The sequence below is a fragment of the Octopus bimaculoides genome, chromosome 25, assembly GCF_046866305.1.
Source record: "Octopus bimaculoides isolate indiv1 chromosome 25, ASM4686630v1, whole genome shotgun sequence".
Lineage (NCBI taxonomy): Eukaryota > Metazoa > Mollusca > Cephalopoda > Octopoda > Octopodidae > Octopus > Octopus bimaculoides.
Genome location: NC_142952.1, coordinates 32,189,946 through 32,204,568, shown reverse-complemented (window position 1 = coordinate 32,204,568; position 14,623 = coordinate 32,189,946). Strand labels below are relative to the sequence as shown.

The 14,623-nt window shown below is 38.3% G+C and overlaps 1 protein-coding gene across 1 annotated transcript in view; it reads left to right on the top strand.

Annotated features, from left to right (window-relative positions):
• The first annotated feature begins 4,497 nt into the window (after positions 1–4,497).
• LOC106878041 (uncharacterized) overlaps positions 4,498–14,623 on the top strand; it is a 73,098-nt gene continuing 62,972 nt past the window's right edge. The window contains exon 1 of the mRNA XM_089341896.1: positions 4,498–4,560. The gene's annotated coding sequence lies outside the window, so the exon portion shown is untranslated. The remainder of the gene's footprint in view (positions 4,561–14,623) is intronic.

Here is a 14,623-nt window from a genome sequence, read left to right as displayed (position 1 = left end):
TTGTCATTCTTGTTATTAAGGTGGAATCATTAGCATGCCGAGCGAAATGCTTAGCGGTATTACTCCCGTTGCTACGTTCTGAGTTCAAATTCCGCCGGGGTCGACTTTGCCTTTCATCCTTTCGGGGTTGATAAATTAAGTACCAGTTGAGTACTGGGGTCGATGTAATCGACTAGTCCCCCTCCCCCAAATTCCAGGCCTTGTGCCTATAGGAGATATTATTATTATTATAGTTCTATATTATTACCCTTCTATATGTAAATATTATTACAGTTCTATATGTAAATAATGCATTATTATTATTAAATTCAAATTACGATGGACGTAAACAAACAAATGAAGTTTGCTTTAGAAGCGTTTCTAAAATATTTAGGGACTTGTGCCAACCATTATTTGTTGTAAAATTAAGCTGCCGTATCAATAAACACCATGAACAGATATAGAACCTTTAACCCATCGCCTGGCCATGAGCCCCATTGTGATGGTTGGCACTCCGTCGGTGACGACGTCGAGGGTTCCAGTTGATCCGATCAACGGAACAGCCTGCTCGTGAAATTAACGTGCAAGTGGCTGAGCACTCCACAGACACTTATACCCTTAACGTAGTTCTCGGGGATATTCAGCGTGACACAGTGTGTGACAAGGCTGACCCTTTGAATTACAGGTACAACAGAAACAGGAAATAAGAGTGAGAGAAAGTTGTGGTGAAAGAGTACAGCAGGGTTCGCCACCATCCCCTGCCGGAGCCTCGTGGAGCTTTAGGTGTTTTCGCTCGATAAACACTCACAACGCCCGGTCTCGGAATCGAAACCGCGATCCTATGATCGCCAGTCCGCTGCCCTAACCACTATGAGCCCCATTGTAGGGATCTGCTAAGAACAGTCTCACTGCCGGTTGTTCATTGTATTTAAAGGGAATTTCATTTGCAGGGGTGTGTTTAACAATATTCAGTAGTTTTAAGTTTGTCACTATCAGCTCTGGCTAATTCTAGACGACATTCTATGTCATAAAGCGCAATTTATGAACGATGACTATTTTGAAAACGTGTTTTGTTTTGTTTTTTTGTTTTCTTGGGGGGTGGGGCATTTCCCATTTATATCCTTCATTGATATTTCATACACATTCGCATTTGATACTACAGCTTCAAAAACACTAAATTGTTTATTTATTGCAATTGAATAGAAAAGCATAAATGTGCTTCTTTTTTTTTTTTTTTTTTCAGAGAGTTCCCCATTTGGGACTTTTCGAAAAAATTTATTATAATTTCCAAAATAATTCACACATGAAGAAAATTTAAATACTACATATCATTTTAACTTCAAAGTCATCAGGCAAAACCAAAAAATAGGAATAAAGAAATTTGGCAGTCAATGGGTTAATTCTTGTACCGTCTGGAAGAAGTTGGAACATTTTTATAACGGAATATGCTAAAAATTCTCCTGACGTTTTCGTCCTAAATATATTAGCTTCTCCTTCTTCAGCACCATCAAATAGTTCGTGTAGAAAGGTTTAAGATGAGTTTAGTGATCAGAACTTAATTTTATCTGCCTGATTTTAATCACTATGTATTTATCTTGCAGACAAACTCCATCAACAGATTCAGTGGAGTCGAGTTTTCATTTCGTCTACGAAAAGTTTTGGTTTTTAAAAGTCATCTCCCTTTAACAGCCACTGTGTTCGTCTGTTGCACATCCATTGACGACATGCACACACGCACACGAGTCTCTCTCTCTCACACACACTATACACACATAAAAACACACACACACACTGTACGCACATAAAATATACTACATGTAGACACCATACACACTCTATAGGCAAGCATACACACGCACAAATGCTCAATAAACAAAGGATCACACACACATACAGAAACACATGTTGCAAACAAAACGATGATTTAATGGTAAAATGAAAGATGGTGAATTGTCTGGACTTTTGAAATGACGGTCTGACCGTCTGCCAAGCAAATCGGAAGCAGTAATTGAAGCAATTGAAGTAGATGGTGAATATGCTCCGGAATAACCATTAAAAGATGGTTTTGTTACATGATGTTACTGTTTTCGTTGAATAAAATTTGTTGAAAAAAAGCCGCAATAATTATGCACCAACCCAACAGTAAGGGACAATATTGAAGATGAAAGATGGATACTAAAAGGGCATGGTCCCAAGGAAAGGGATAGCTGTGTTGTGAAGGGGTTAGTTGGTAGAAGTGATGAATAAGATTGTGTCTTTTGGGGTTGCATGAAGAAGTAACTGATAAAACCATTGAATACTTAACAGAAGATTTTATTATTGCAAACGGATACATTATAATTATCAGCACTCCACTGGTTACAATGATGATTGTTCTAGTTGACCCAATCAACGGAACAGCCTACTTATGAAATTATCCTGCAAGTGGCTGAGCACTCCACTCACACCTATCCTACAATGTTAATCTAAAAATAAATTCATAAAAATCCCGAAGCTACAAAATAATGCATGATTATTTCAAAACAATTGTTTAAATAAGCATTACATCTAACAGAATAATTTGAATGCTAAAGGGTTAATAGGCTGATCTTGTGAAATCACTGTGGTTTGGTTGTGATGTATGTTCAGGAATTTAGCAGTCCAGTTTCAAATCACTGCTACAGCTGTTAGGGGGGAAAAAAATGGTAGGGGATGAAATATGCTTAGTTCTGCTCTCATAAAATTACAAAAGCTGAATAGAGCTGTGTAGTTAGAAAAGAGATGAGGGTGGGATATTAGGAAAAAGAGAATTGGGGAAGGTTTTACAGGGAGAGGTTGGGTGCAGGGGCAAAGGCCAATGTGCATAGTCATGGCTCAATGTTTAGAGCATTGGACTCACAATCATGAAGTAGTAAGTTCGATTCCTGGACTGGGCTGTGTTGTGTTTTTGAGCAAGGCACTTTATTCCACGTTGCTCCATGTCACTCAGCTGTAGAAATGAGTTGTGACATCACTGGTGCCAAGCTGTATCGGCCCCTTTGCCTTTCCCTTGGATAACACTGGTGGTGTGGAGAGGGGAGGCTGGTATGCATGGGGGACTGCTGGTCTTCCATAAACAATCTTACCCAGACTTGTGCCTCAGAGAACTTTCTAAGTGCAACCCCCTGGTCATTCATATATAAATGCCAGTGCCACGTAAAAAACACCCAAGCTGGTGCCATGTAAAAGGCACACCCAGGCCAGCACCACGTCAGAGGCACTCGTGCCATAACCAAATGAAAATGCACCTGTGCTGACGTCACATAAAAGGTAACCATGCACACTCTGTAAAGTGGCTGGCATTAAGAATGGCATACAGTCTTGGAAACGAAATCAGGCTGGAACTTGGTCCAGATCTCCAGCTTTGGTCAAACCGTCCGACCTATTCTGGCATGGAAAATGGATGTTAAATGATGATGATGATGATGATGATGATGATATATAAATATATATTTGCACATATTCACTAAATAAATATGTGTGTGTGCGCGCGTGTATGTATATATATATATATATATATATACAGAGAGAGAGAGAGAAACAGACAGACAGGTTTACTATATATATATATCTTTTATATACAGTGGATCAGGCGTTGCTTTCAAAACATTCTGATGCATAATATATATATACCCACTCAAACACGTTTCAGTGTAAAATTAGTTCCGTTTCCAGTGGCAGAAATACTTAAAATAAATAAAACAAAATCCACAAAAAAAATATCCTACAGAAACAAAATTTCCACTACCGTCGAGAGTTACGCTTCCTTAGTTATCCTTTTTCGCCGCTTACTATACAAAGAGCATTTTAAGGTGGCGCTGCCAGTCATATTTTAATTTTGACTGCACCACCCTATTATCACTTCTCGCAATGCCAGCCCTTCCTCCTACTTCCGTATATACATGCACACCCTCTTGCACTAACATTCTTACTCTTTCCCCGCTCACATTTCCCCTCTCTTTAATACTTTACCTTCCGCTTTTCCGACTCTTCCACCACCACCACCACTACTTTATGCATTGCTAATCCTTCCTCCTACCTCGCTATACTTTATATACTCTTACCTCTCAAATTCACTCCCTATGTTACTCTCTATCTCTCTCTCTCATATTCCTCCTCTGTCTAACTCACTCTCTCACAATATTTCTGCTTACAACATCACCACCGTCACTCTAGCATCGCTTACCCTTCCTCCTACCCCGTTACATTTCATGCACAAACACCCTCATACTTCCACTCGCACTTTTTCTTTATTTCACTTTACCTTATATTCCCCCTCCCTTTAAGACTCTTCCTCTCTCGACTCTCCTGTTACAACACCACCACCACACCACCATCATAATCACCCTAGAATTGCTTACCCTTCCTCCTACCTCGCTATATTTCATACACACACATCCTCATACTCCACCTTGCACTTACTCCTTATTAAACTCTTACTCTCTCTCCAAATTCCCCCCTCTCTTTTAAACTATCACTCGCTCTTCCATCGACTTCATCATATTCGCTGCAATTGTTGTTGTTGTTGCTGGAGTTGCTTCACTTCTGTTGGATTCTATTAAGGTTTTATGTTTTGACATTTTTTAATCGTATTTCGCCATATTCCTTCGCCTTTGTCTTTTTCCCATGATTATTATTATTATTAATATTACAGATTTACAAAGCCATTATTATTATTATTAATACCTCTTTTATTATCATTTACTTTTAACCCTCACCTTGTCACAAACACAATTCCTTGACATTGCACCTTCCTCTCTCTCACATGCATATATATACATATATATACACATATATACATATATATATGTTGATCGACTGCGTGTCCCTTTATTTTTATATACAGATCCTTAGACTTTAATGCTGGTAAACTCTCACCTGTTTAGTTTACCCTAAACCTTCTTGAGGGTGTGTATGTATGTATCTATATATATATATATATACATACATATATACCCTATATGTATGTGTGTATATTATACTCCATATATATACGCACACATACCCTCCATTTATTTATGTATATATATATATATATATATATATATATATATATATATATATATTTACATACCCCATATATAATTGTGCATTAGCCCCATACATATATACACACACACATATGATATATGTATATGTGTTTGTGTGTGTGTGTGTATATATATATATACATATATATATATATATCCTTTGTTGAAAAACAAATCCGGTGATGCAGCAAACTCTTGGCCTCCCCCATTTCATATATATATATATATATATATATATATATATATATATATATGGTTGTGTGTATTTGGCGATGCAAACAGAAAATCGGAATTTTGGACTCTGAACTCACTCTAACTTCTGCCAATTAATGATAGTAATTGTTTTATGTATGTATACATACACACACACACGTACACACATATAAACACATGCCTATATACACGCACAAAACCGAAATAATATCGATATTTGGAAGGCTCTCACCCCTAATCTATCTCTATCCACACACACACACACACACACATATATGTACGTATGAGGGAGAAAGGGGTGGGTGCAATAAAGAAAATTAAAATACTGAACCTTAATTAGCAATATTAACATAAGAAAAGGAAACACTGTGCCCCCCCCCGTTCCTCTCATTAAGGGTTTCATTTGGAAAATTAAGTTTAGGTTTGTTATGAGTAGAGTCCGATCTCATTAGTAGATTATTTCTTTCTCTTTGATACATATATACACACACACACACACACAAACTACATAGATATACATAAATACACAGACGCATATATATATATATATATATATATATATATATATATATATATATATATACATACACATCCGTTTATTTATGCTCATAAACATACCTGTTTGTGTATATTTATATAACATTGTATGCCGCACAAGCTTCAATTTCAATAACCAAATTGCTTAATTATTTGTCGGTTTCATATCCACTCTTTTTTAAATGCTCTATATATATATATATATATATATATATATATATATATAGGGTAAAAGAAAAACCTTTTACACGCACCCACTTATTGCACTTGGTAAATCACTAGTGTAATAAAAATTGGGTACCCTCCCAGCAGTATATTGGATAGATATTATCCCTTAGTGGCTTGGATTCTCAACCCCTAACTCTCTTGAATTATATATATATATATATATATATATATATATATATATATATTGTTGTACTTGGGGATGGTCATAATGGAAATAATTAGAAAATGGAGAAAAACCACAGATTAACCAAACACATCGGTCGGACCACATTTATAGCTTATTTTTTGCACACCATTGCCCGGGGATAATACAGGGATACCGATAGTATATACGAATTTTTTAATCCCTTAGTCGGTTACTACCACTAACACTGTTTACATTATATATATATATATATATATATATATATATATATATACACATACACACACAGGGTGTCTACAAAGTCTGAGTACATGAGGATTAACACATACTTTAAGAAATTATTATTTCTTATATTTAATTGTTTGTGTTATGACTTTATTTACTCCATGCACCCAGACCTTGTGGACACCCTATATATATATATATATATATATATATATATATATACATACACACACACACACACGTGTGATTATAGTTATTTGCTGGCTTCAGAATACACACACTACGTACAAACATATATATTTATATATATTTATTATTATTTATTATTCATCTGTACATGTGTATAATATGTAAAGCTATGTAACTTGTTCGTTAATATGATACATCGTCAAGCCGAAAACCGACCCTCATTGACCGACATCTATTCAAACCTGCATATCGCTTTTTCTCTTATTTATTTATTTTAATCTTGACAATGAATGATCGACCTACAAGCTTTAAATGAAAACACAGAATGAAAGAAATGGTGCAGTTGCAGGGGGAGAAGAAGAAAAAAAAGATGGATTGGTTGGGTGGGTGAACAAGCGAAGTAGCGAGAATATTTCATTACACTGCATATCCAGGTTATACACGATGCGGCCTTGGGTGATAAATACAAGCATTTGTGAGGGTGTATATAAGCAATATCTGTCTATATAATATATATATATAAGCACATTTATGTATAGATATGCGTGCGTGTTTGTGTGTTGGCAGAAAGGCAAGGCTAGAAAAATAAGCCATACACATCACACATGGATTAAAGAAAGCCCAAAGTGACTCTTAAATTTTTCCATACGTGATGTTCTTTAACCGTAGGTCAAACCCGCTCGGGCAGACCTATGATATAAGCGCTCCGGCCACGACTCTCTCCTCATTTTTTTTCATTTCAGGTAAATGCAGCAGGATACTCAATGCGAATTATATATATATATATTGTGATTATTTGGTAAATGGTGCCGAATTTTACACGTTTGTGAATAATATTTTATAAGCTTATAAGCGATCACTGTGCATTGACTAAGGTAAACAGTCCAACATGAGACATATAAGCCCTCGGCAGGAAAAAAAAATAGGGTTTGCCGTACGCATGGGAATCGAACCCACACCTCTATGTATTCGCGAATACATAGTTCCATGCGTATGGAAAATCCACTTTTTTCCGTCGAGGGTTCATAAGCCCCAATATTGGACTGTTTACCATAGTGAATGCACGGTGATCACTTATAAAGCATTATTTTATATATATATATATATATATATATATATACACATATATGTTGTTGTACTTGGGGATGGTCATATTGCCAGTTTAGCCAATAAAAACACACGCACTGTATATTTGGTGTTAATTTGCTTCAGCTTTATATTACATTAATCGTAATCTTATTTCGGCCAGAGTTCTTTCGTCACACTTCTGTGTGATATATATATATATATATATATATATATATATATATCGTCAGTAAATAATAAATCCGAAAGAGAAGCACGCTAAGTTATTAGAATTATGACCGGTTGATAGGGTTAAGAATATGTCCCGACATAGTGGCCAATAGTTTCGCATCCATAAAGGACTTAGCCCCATGGACAACTCATCGGACTCTTTAGCTATAGGCATCTAATTCTTCAACTCTGGGAGGTAGGAATCCGTTACGGTGAGTTATGTATATACATACAGGTATCTATCTATGTATACACACGAATCGCCCCCCCCCCTGGTATAAATCCTTTCTCTTCATGGCTTTATCTTTGTCCTGTGTACAAGTCGCTCCCCAGTTTTGCTTTTCAGTTAAAATCGGACATAAAATAGCGCGACTTAAACACGATTATATGTATATCTATATATTTTTTGTGTGTGTGTTTATATATATATATATATTGTGTGTGTGTGTGTGTGTGTGTGTATAGTTTTAGGGAAAAGAACCAAGGTTCATGAACTCGATATATATTTAATACTGTGAAACTTGATTTAATTTTAATTTTTAATAAATTGATTTTAATTGAGTTTTTACCTGTAATTCTGGATTTTTATCCCTAATATTATTATTGTTATATATATATATATATATATATATATATATATATATAATATATGTATATATATTGTGTATATATGCGTGTGTATTTATATTGTGTATGCATACAAAATCGTATATTTTGTATATATATTTGTGCGTATGCATATTCGGGGGTCTTCTAAAACGAAAGAGGAAGTCGTGTTGTTAATGCCTTTCCCTTCACGCCATCTCCTTCCCTTTCTCCATCCTCCCTTACTTAAACCAAGTGAAGTGAAGCGAAACGAATCCTGTTCAGTATCGAAACCGCGTTGAGGTTGTATATCTATTTATTTATCTTTTCCATTTTCCGATACAACTCGGAGCTGCTTTATTTATTTTGCTGAGGCACTCACATTTACCATTTCTCAAGAACTCAAGAATTGTTTTCGTAATTATATATGATCGACAACGATTCCTTACCATGGCACGAGGCCATAAATTCTTTTGCAGGAGGTGATGGATGGGGGGTTAAATTGATATCATGGAATCGTATAGGATACAAAATGGGAAGTTATTGTATCGATTTTCGAGGAACGGAAGGGCAGAGTCAGTTCTTGGTAGATATTGCAAATCAGGAAAATTGCGCAAGGCTGAAAGTCAATAACGCTAAATCCTCCCTTCCTATCTGCAAGAACTATTGGCGGAATTCTGGTTTAAGACACATCCCCCCCTCTCTATATAACCCCTCGTAGTTTTTTTCATTTTTTGGAATTTTCAGAAAATTTTTTTGCTAAATTGTTTTCTATACATGGGAATTCATATGAAAAAAAAAATGGGTTTCTTTGTGTGTGATTTAAGGGCGATGTAGCTGTTATTTTTAGCACATCTCACGACCACCTGATACGTTCCTCGTTTCTTAATCACTCTGACATATATTGATGGTTTTCAATATTTTTTTCTCTCCATGAACACATTTAGTGTGAGGTCGTTGCCAGTGCCCCTGGACTGGCTCCTGTGCAGGTGGCACGTAAAATACACCATTTTGAGCGTGGCCGTTGCCAGTACCGCCTGACTGGCCCTCGTGCCAGTGGCACGTAAAAGCACCCACTACACTCTTGGAGTGGTTGGCATTAGGAAGGGCATCCAGCTGTAGAAACTCTGGCAGATCAGATTGGAGCCTGGTGTAGCCACCTGGTGCACCAGTCCTCAATCAAATCGTCCAACCCATGCTAGCATGGAAAGCGGACGTTAAACGATGGTGATGATGATGATATACCCAAGTGTGGTCCATTGCTGGGATTTAAGCAAAATATTCAGGCTGTCTGAATATTTAACACTTGCATGTTAATTCCACCAGCAGGCTGTTCTATTGATTGGATCCACTGGAACACTCGTCATAACCAACGGAGAGCCAGGCCAAATCAAACTATTCCTCCTGTTCTTAATTGGCACTGTAAGTTTTACCGATTCTTGGAAGGGTGAAAAAGGCAGACTGGCTTCCATGCCGGTGGCACGTAAAAACCACTATCCAAATGTGGTCAATGCCAGGTCTGCCCGACTGGCTCTTGTGCTGGTGGCATGTAAAAAAGCACCCACAACACTCTCGGAGTGGTTGGTGTTAGGAAGGGCATCCAGCTGTAGAAACATTGCCAGATCAGATTGGAGCCTGGTGCAGCCTCCTGGCTCTCCAAACCTCAGTCAAACCATCCAACCCATGCCAGCATGGAAAATGGACGTTAAATGATGATGATGATGATGTATATAAGATTCAGGGATCGAGGTGTAGGAAGAAAGTCAACATCAAGCATTTCGTAGTAAATATAAAAGAAGAATTTTCAGGGACAATTGTGGTTTATTGAGACGGAAGATTGTGGATTTTTTTCGTATCAAAGTACGATAAATTGGAAAAAGATTTCATATATTTCACAGTAGGCGACCAAGGTAGCCAGGTATGCGAATAACAATACAAGATATAAACGGTGGTGCCCCAGCATGACCGCAGCTTTGAAGCTGAAACATTTTAAAGAAAAAATACGTACACACACATTTATATATAGATAGATTGATATTTATGTACACCAATGTAATTAGGAATTTATAAATGACACAGATGATGTTTATTAATTAATTTTCCATCACACATACACACACGAAACCTAAATCAAAATTGACTCTAACAGAAACCTCAAGGATTAACCTAAATATGTCTGTGTATACACACACACATCACACAGTCTCTTCAAGACCTTTTCATTACATCACCACATCACCAAGCGCATGTTAGGTCCTCAAAAAGCTCACTTTTTCCTCTACCAAATCCACTCACAAGGCTTTGGTTGACCCGAGGCTATAGTAGAAGACACTCGCCCAAGGTGCCGTGCAGCTGGGACTGAACCTGGAACCATATGGTTGGTAAGCAAGCTACTTATCACACAGCCACCCCTGCGCATATATATGTGTATGTGTATACATACATATGCGTATATGCATGTGTGTGTTTCACTAAATTCTTCATTATTTTCAAAATAACCTGGAACAAAAAGAGTTAATAGTGGAAGGCATGTGACTTAGTGGTTACAGTGTTTGGCTCATGATTATGAGATTGTGAGTTCAATTCCCATCAATACATTGTTTCCTTGAGCAAGACATTTTATTTCACGTTACCCCAGTCCACTCAGCTGGCAAAAAATAAGTTTTATCTATATTTCAAAGGGGCCAGCCTAGTTACACTCTAGCTGAATCTCCCTGAGAACTACATTAAGGGTACGCATGTCTGTGGAGCACTCAACCACTTGCAGGTTAATTTCACGAGCGGGCTGTTCCATTGATCGAATCGACTGGAACCCTTGTTGCCATAAGCAACAATGTCAGTTAATAGTTAAATGCTGGATGGATGCCCCCCCCCACCAAACCACCCGCCTTCCTCACAGAGCCAATTTTGTTGGAGCTGGTTTAGCTGCCAACAGCATTAAGTTTCTTAGTTACTAGCAGCAGGTTTCCATCAGCCCATGATGAAATTAATCCTGATTTTACTTGGTAGAATTACACACCCTGAATACCCCATCCCCACCCTACATGGAAACTTCTCAATGCAGCTTATACACTGTTGCTGGCCTTCTTCCTTGTGCTTGGTGGTATTGCAGAAACTGTAACTCCCTCAGTTGTGTGCTGTACCTGGGCCTGTTTCCAGAAACAAGTGCCTAGCCTCAAGTATATTTACCACTTCTCTATTCAAGGATACACCACAAACGAAAGACAAGTCAATATGTTCATAACATCCATGGAGTTGCTGGAGATACCAGTTATTAGTGAAATATAACTGATATGTATATCAGCCATAGGGTCCTGATTTTTCTGTAGAGGTTTACTCCCTTGTCCTTTTCCTAAATGTTCAATAAATTACCCCACAAGGCAACGGGGGTTTATTAGTGTGGTAAGCATGGCTTGGGCAGAACCAGTCCCATTCTCTCATCCTCCAAACAGTCCCACTCTCTCATCCTCCAAACTTGTGCTGGTCCTTGTGCAACAAAGACCACACTCAGTAATTATCAGGGTACACGAGTTGTCTGGAGTTATCTTCTCTTAGATGATCAGCTAAAGAGCTGAAGGACCTTATCTGCCCTGGGTCCATTGAGGTATGTGTCAGTGATCTTTTCCAGGAGGCAATTCTATGACATGCTAATTAACCCAAAGCTGGGGTCCTGACAGGTGTTGCTACTCCAGGTCAGAGTAGGCCTAGGAACAATAGTGGCTAAGTGATAGTTCGATACTTCTCAAAACCCTAAAATTCTTGAACCAGGGTCCCATTATCAAATGCAGTTTAATATCCTACCCAAGACATACATTATATGCAAAAGTAACTAAAACAACTCCACTAAAATCGGTTTTGTTCTGTCCCTGACAAAGCTAACCCCTCTAACTCTGCCAACACCTTAAAAGTAATGGATGGTCTCGATAAAACCAGATCTATTCGGTTTTATGTCACTCGCTGGTGGTCTCTCACCTTTGAGGAAGTATGACAAATGCAATGTTGTTGATATTGCTCTTGACATAAGCAAACCCTTTCACTATGTCCAACCTGAGAGTCTGTTTACCACTGTGCTTAAGAAGACCCGAGAAGCCAAGTGAGACCATAACCATTCACAAGGCTTTGGTTGGCCTGAGGCTATAGTAGAAAACACTTTCCCAAGGTGCCACGCAGTGGGACTGAACCCAGAACCATGTGGTTGCAAAGCAAACTTCTTACCACACAGCCATGTCTGCACCTGTGTGTGTGTGTGTATATGTATGTATGTATGTATTGATATGTGTGTGTATATATGTCTGCATACATGTGTGTGTGTATATATGTATATATAATTGAAAACGAAGAGAATACAGATACACACACACACGTGTGTGTGTGTTTAGTATAGTTTGTAAAAACAAAGTATATCTAATTATTCTTGTTAGATCCAGCAGACATAAGTCTATCTCGGACTACAGGCATCCTTATTTTTCTTTTTTTATTGAAGCCAATACTGTATAATTTGACCAAGATCTGGCTTCTATTAATAGCAAGTGGAATGACCTCAAACAAGATTTCTTAATATTGTGTTAGCCATAGTAGTGGTGGTCATCGTCATTGTGGTTGCATAGGTAGAAGTAGTGTTGGTACTATTTGCAATGGTAGTGGTGGTGGTGGTGGTGGTGGTGGTATGTGGTAGTAGTAGTAGTGGTGGTAATGGTGTTGGCGGTGGTATTATTTGATGGTGATGTTGGTGGTGGTGGTTAGTGTTAAACGTAGACCAGTCCCATTCCAGTAGATCTATAATCAAAGATATTCCATTCCTGGCCATCCTGTCGTATCTTATCTTTTTCTTTTTTCAGTCATTAGGCTGTGGCCATGCTGGGGCACCGCCTTGAATTTTTAGTCGAATGACTCAACCCCAGTATATTTTTGTTTTTAAGCCTGGTACTTATTGTATCGGGTTCTTTTGCTGAACTGCTAAGTTACAGGGACGTAAACACAGTAACATCAGTTGTCTAGCATTAGTGAGGGACAAACACAAAAACACATAAACACACACATAAATATATATATATATATATATATATATATATATATATAGGCGTAGGAGTGGCTGTGTGGTAAGTAGCTTGCTTACCAACCACATGGTTCCGGGTTCGGTCCCACTGCTGGCACCTTAGGCAAGTGTCTTCTACTATAGCCTTGTGAGTAGATTTGATAGACAGAAACTGAAAGAAGCCTGTCATATATATGTGTGTGTATGTGTCTGTTTGTCCCCTACCATCGCTTGACAACCGATGCTAGTGTGTTTACGTCCCTGTAACTTAGTGGTTCGGCAAAAGAGACCGTTAAGATAAGTACTAGGCTTACAAAGAATAAGTCCTGGGGTTGATTTGCTCGACTAAAGGTGGTGTTCCAGCATCACCGCAGTCAAATAACTGAAACAAGTAAAAGAGAGTATATATGGCGAGCTTCTCTCAGTTTCCACCTACCAAATCCACTCACAAGGCTTTGGTCGGACTGAGGTTATAGTAGAAGACACTTGCCCAAGGTGCTTTGCAGTAGGACTGAGCCTGGAACCATGTGGTTGGTAAGCAAGCTACTTACCGCACGGCCACTCAGATATCGTTTACCAAGGGCTAAAACTATATATTTTTACAGGTGTGGCTAGGCGTGACTGTGTGGTAAGAAGCTTGCTTCCCAACCACATGGTTCCAGGTTCAGTCCCACTGCATGGTACCTTGGACAAGTGTCTTCTACTTTCCCCTAGGGCTGACCAAAGCCTTGTCAGTGGATTTGCTAGACGGAAACTGAAAGAAGCCCGTCGTATATATATGTGTATGTGTTTGTCCCCCCCCCCACCATCGCTTGACAACTGATGTTGGTATGTTTACGTCCCTGTAACTTAGCGGTTCGGCAAAAGAGACTGATAGAATAAGTACTACGCTTACAAAGAATAAGTCCTGGGCTCGATTTGTTCAACTGAAGGCTGTGCTCCAGCATGGCCGCAGTCAAATGACTCAAACAAAGAAGAGAATATCTGTGTATCTTTGTGTTTGTTTGTCCCCCACCACTGCTTGACAACCGATGTTAGTTTGTTTATATCCCCGTAACGTAGCGGTTCGGCAAAAAGAACCAATAAAATAATAGGCTTCAGCAAAAAAAGAAAAAGAAAAAAAGCAATAGGGTCGATTTGTTT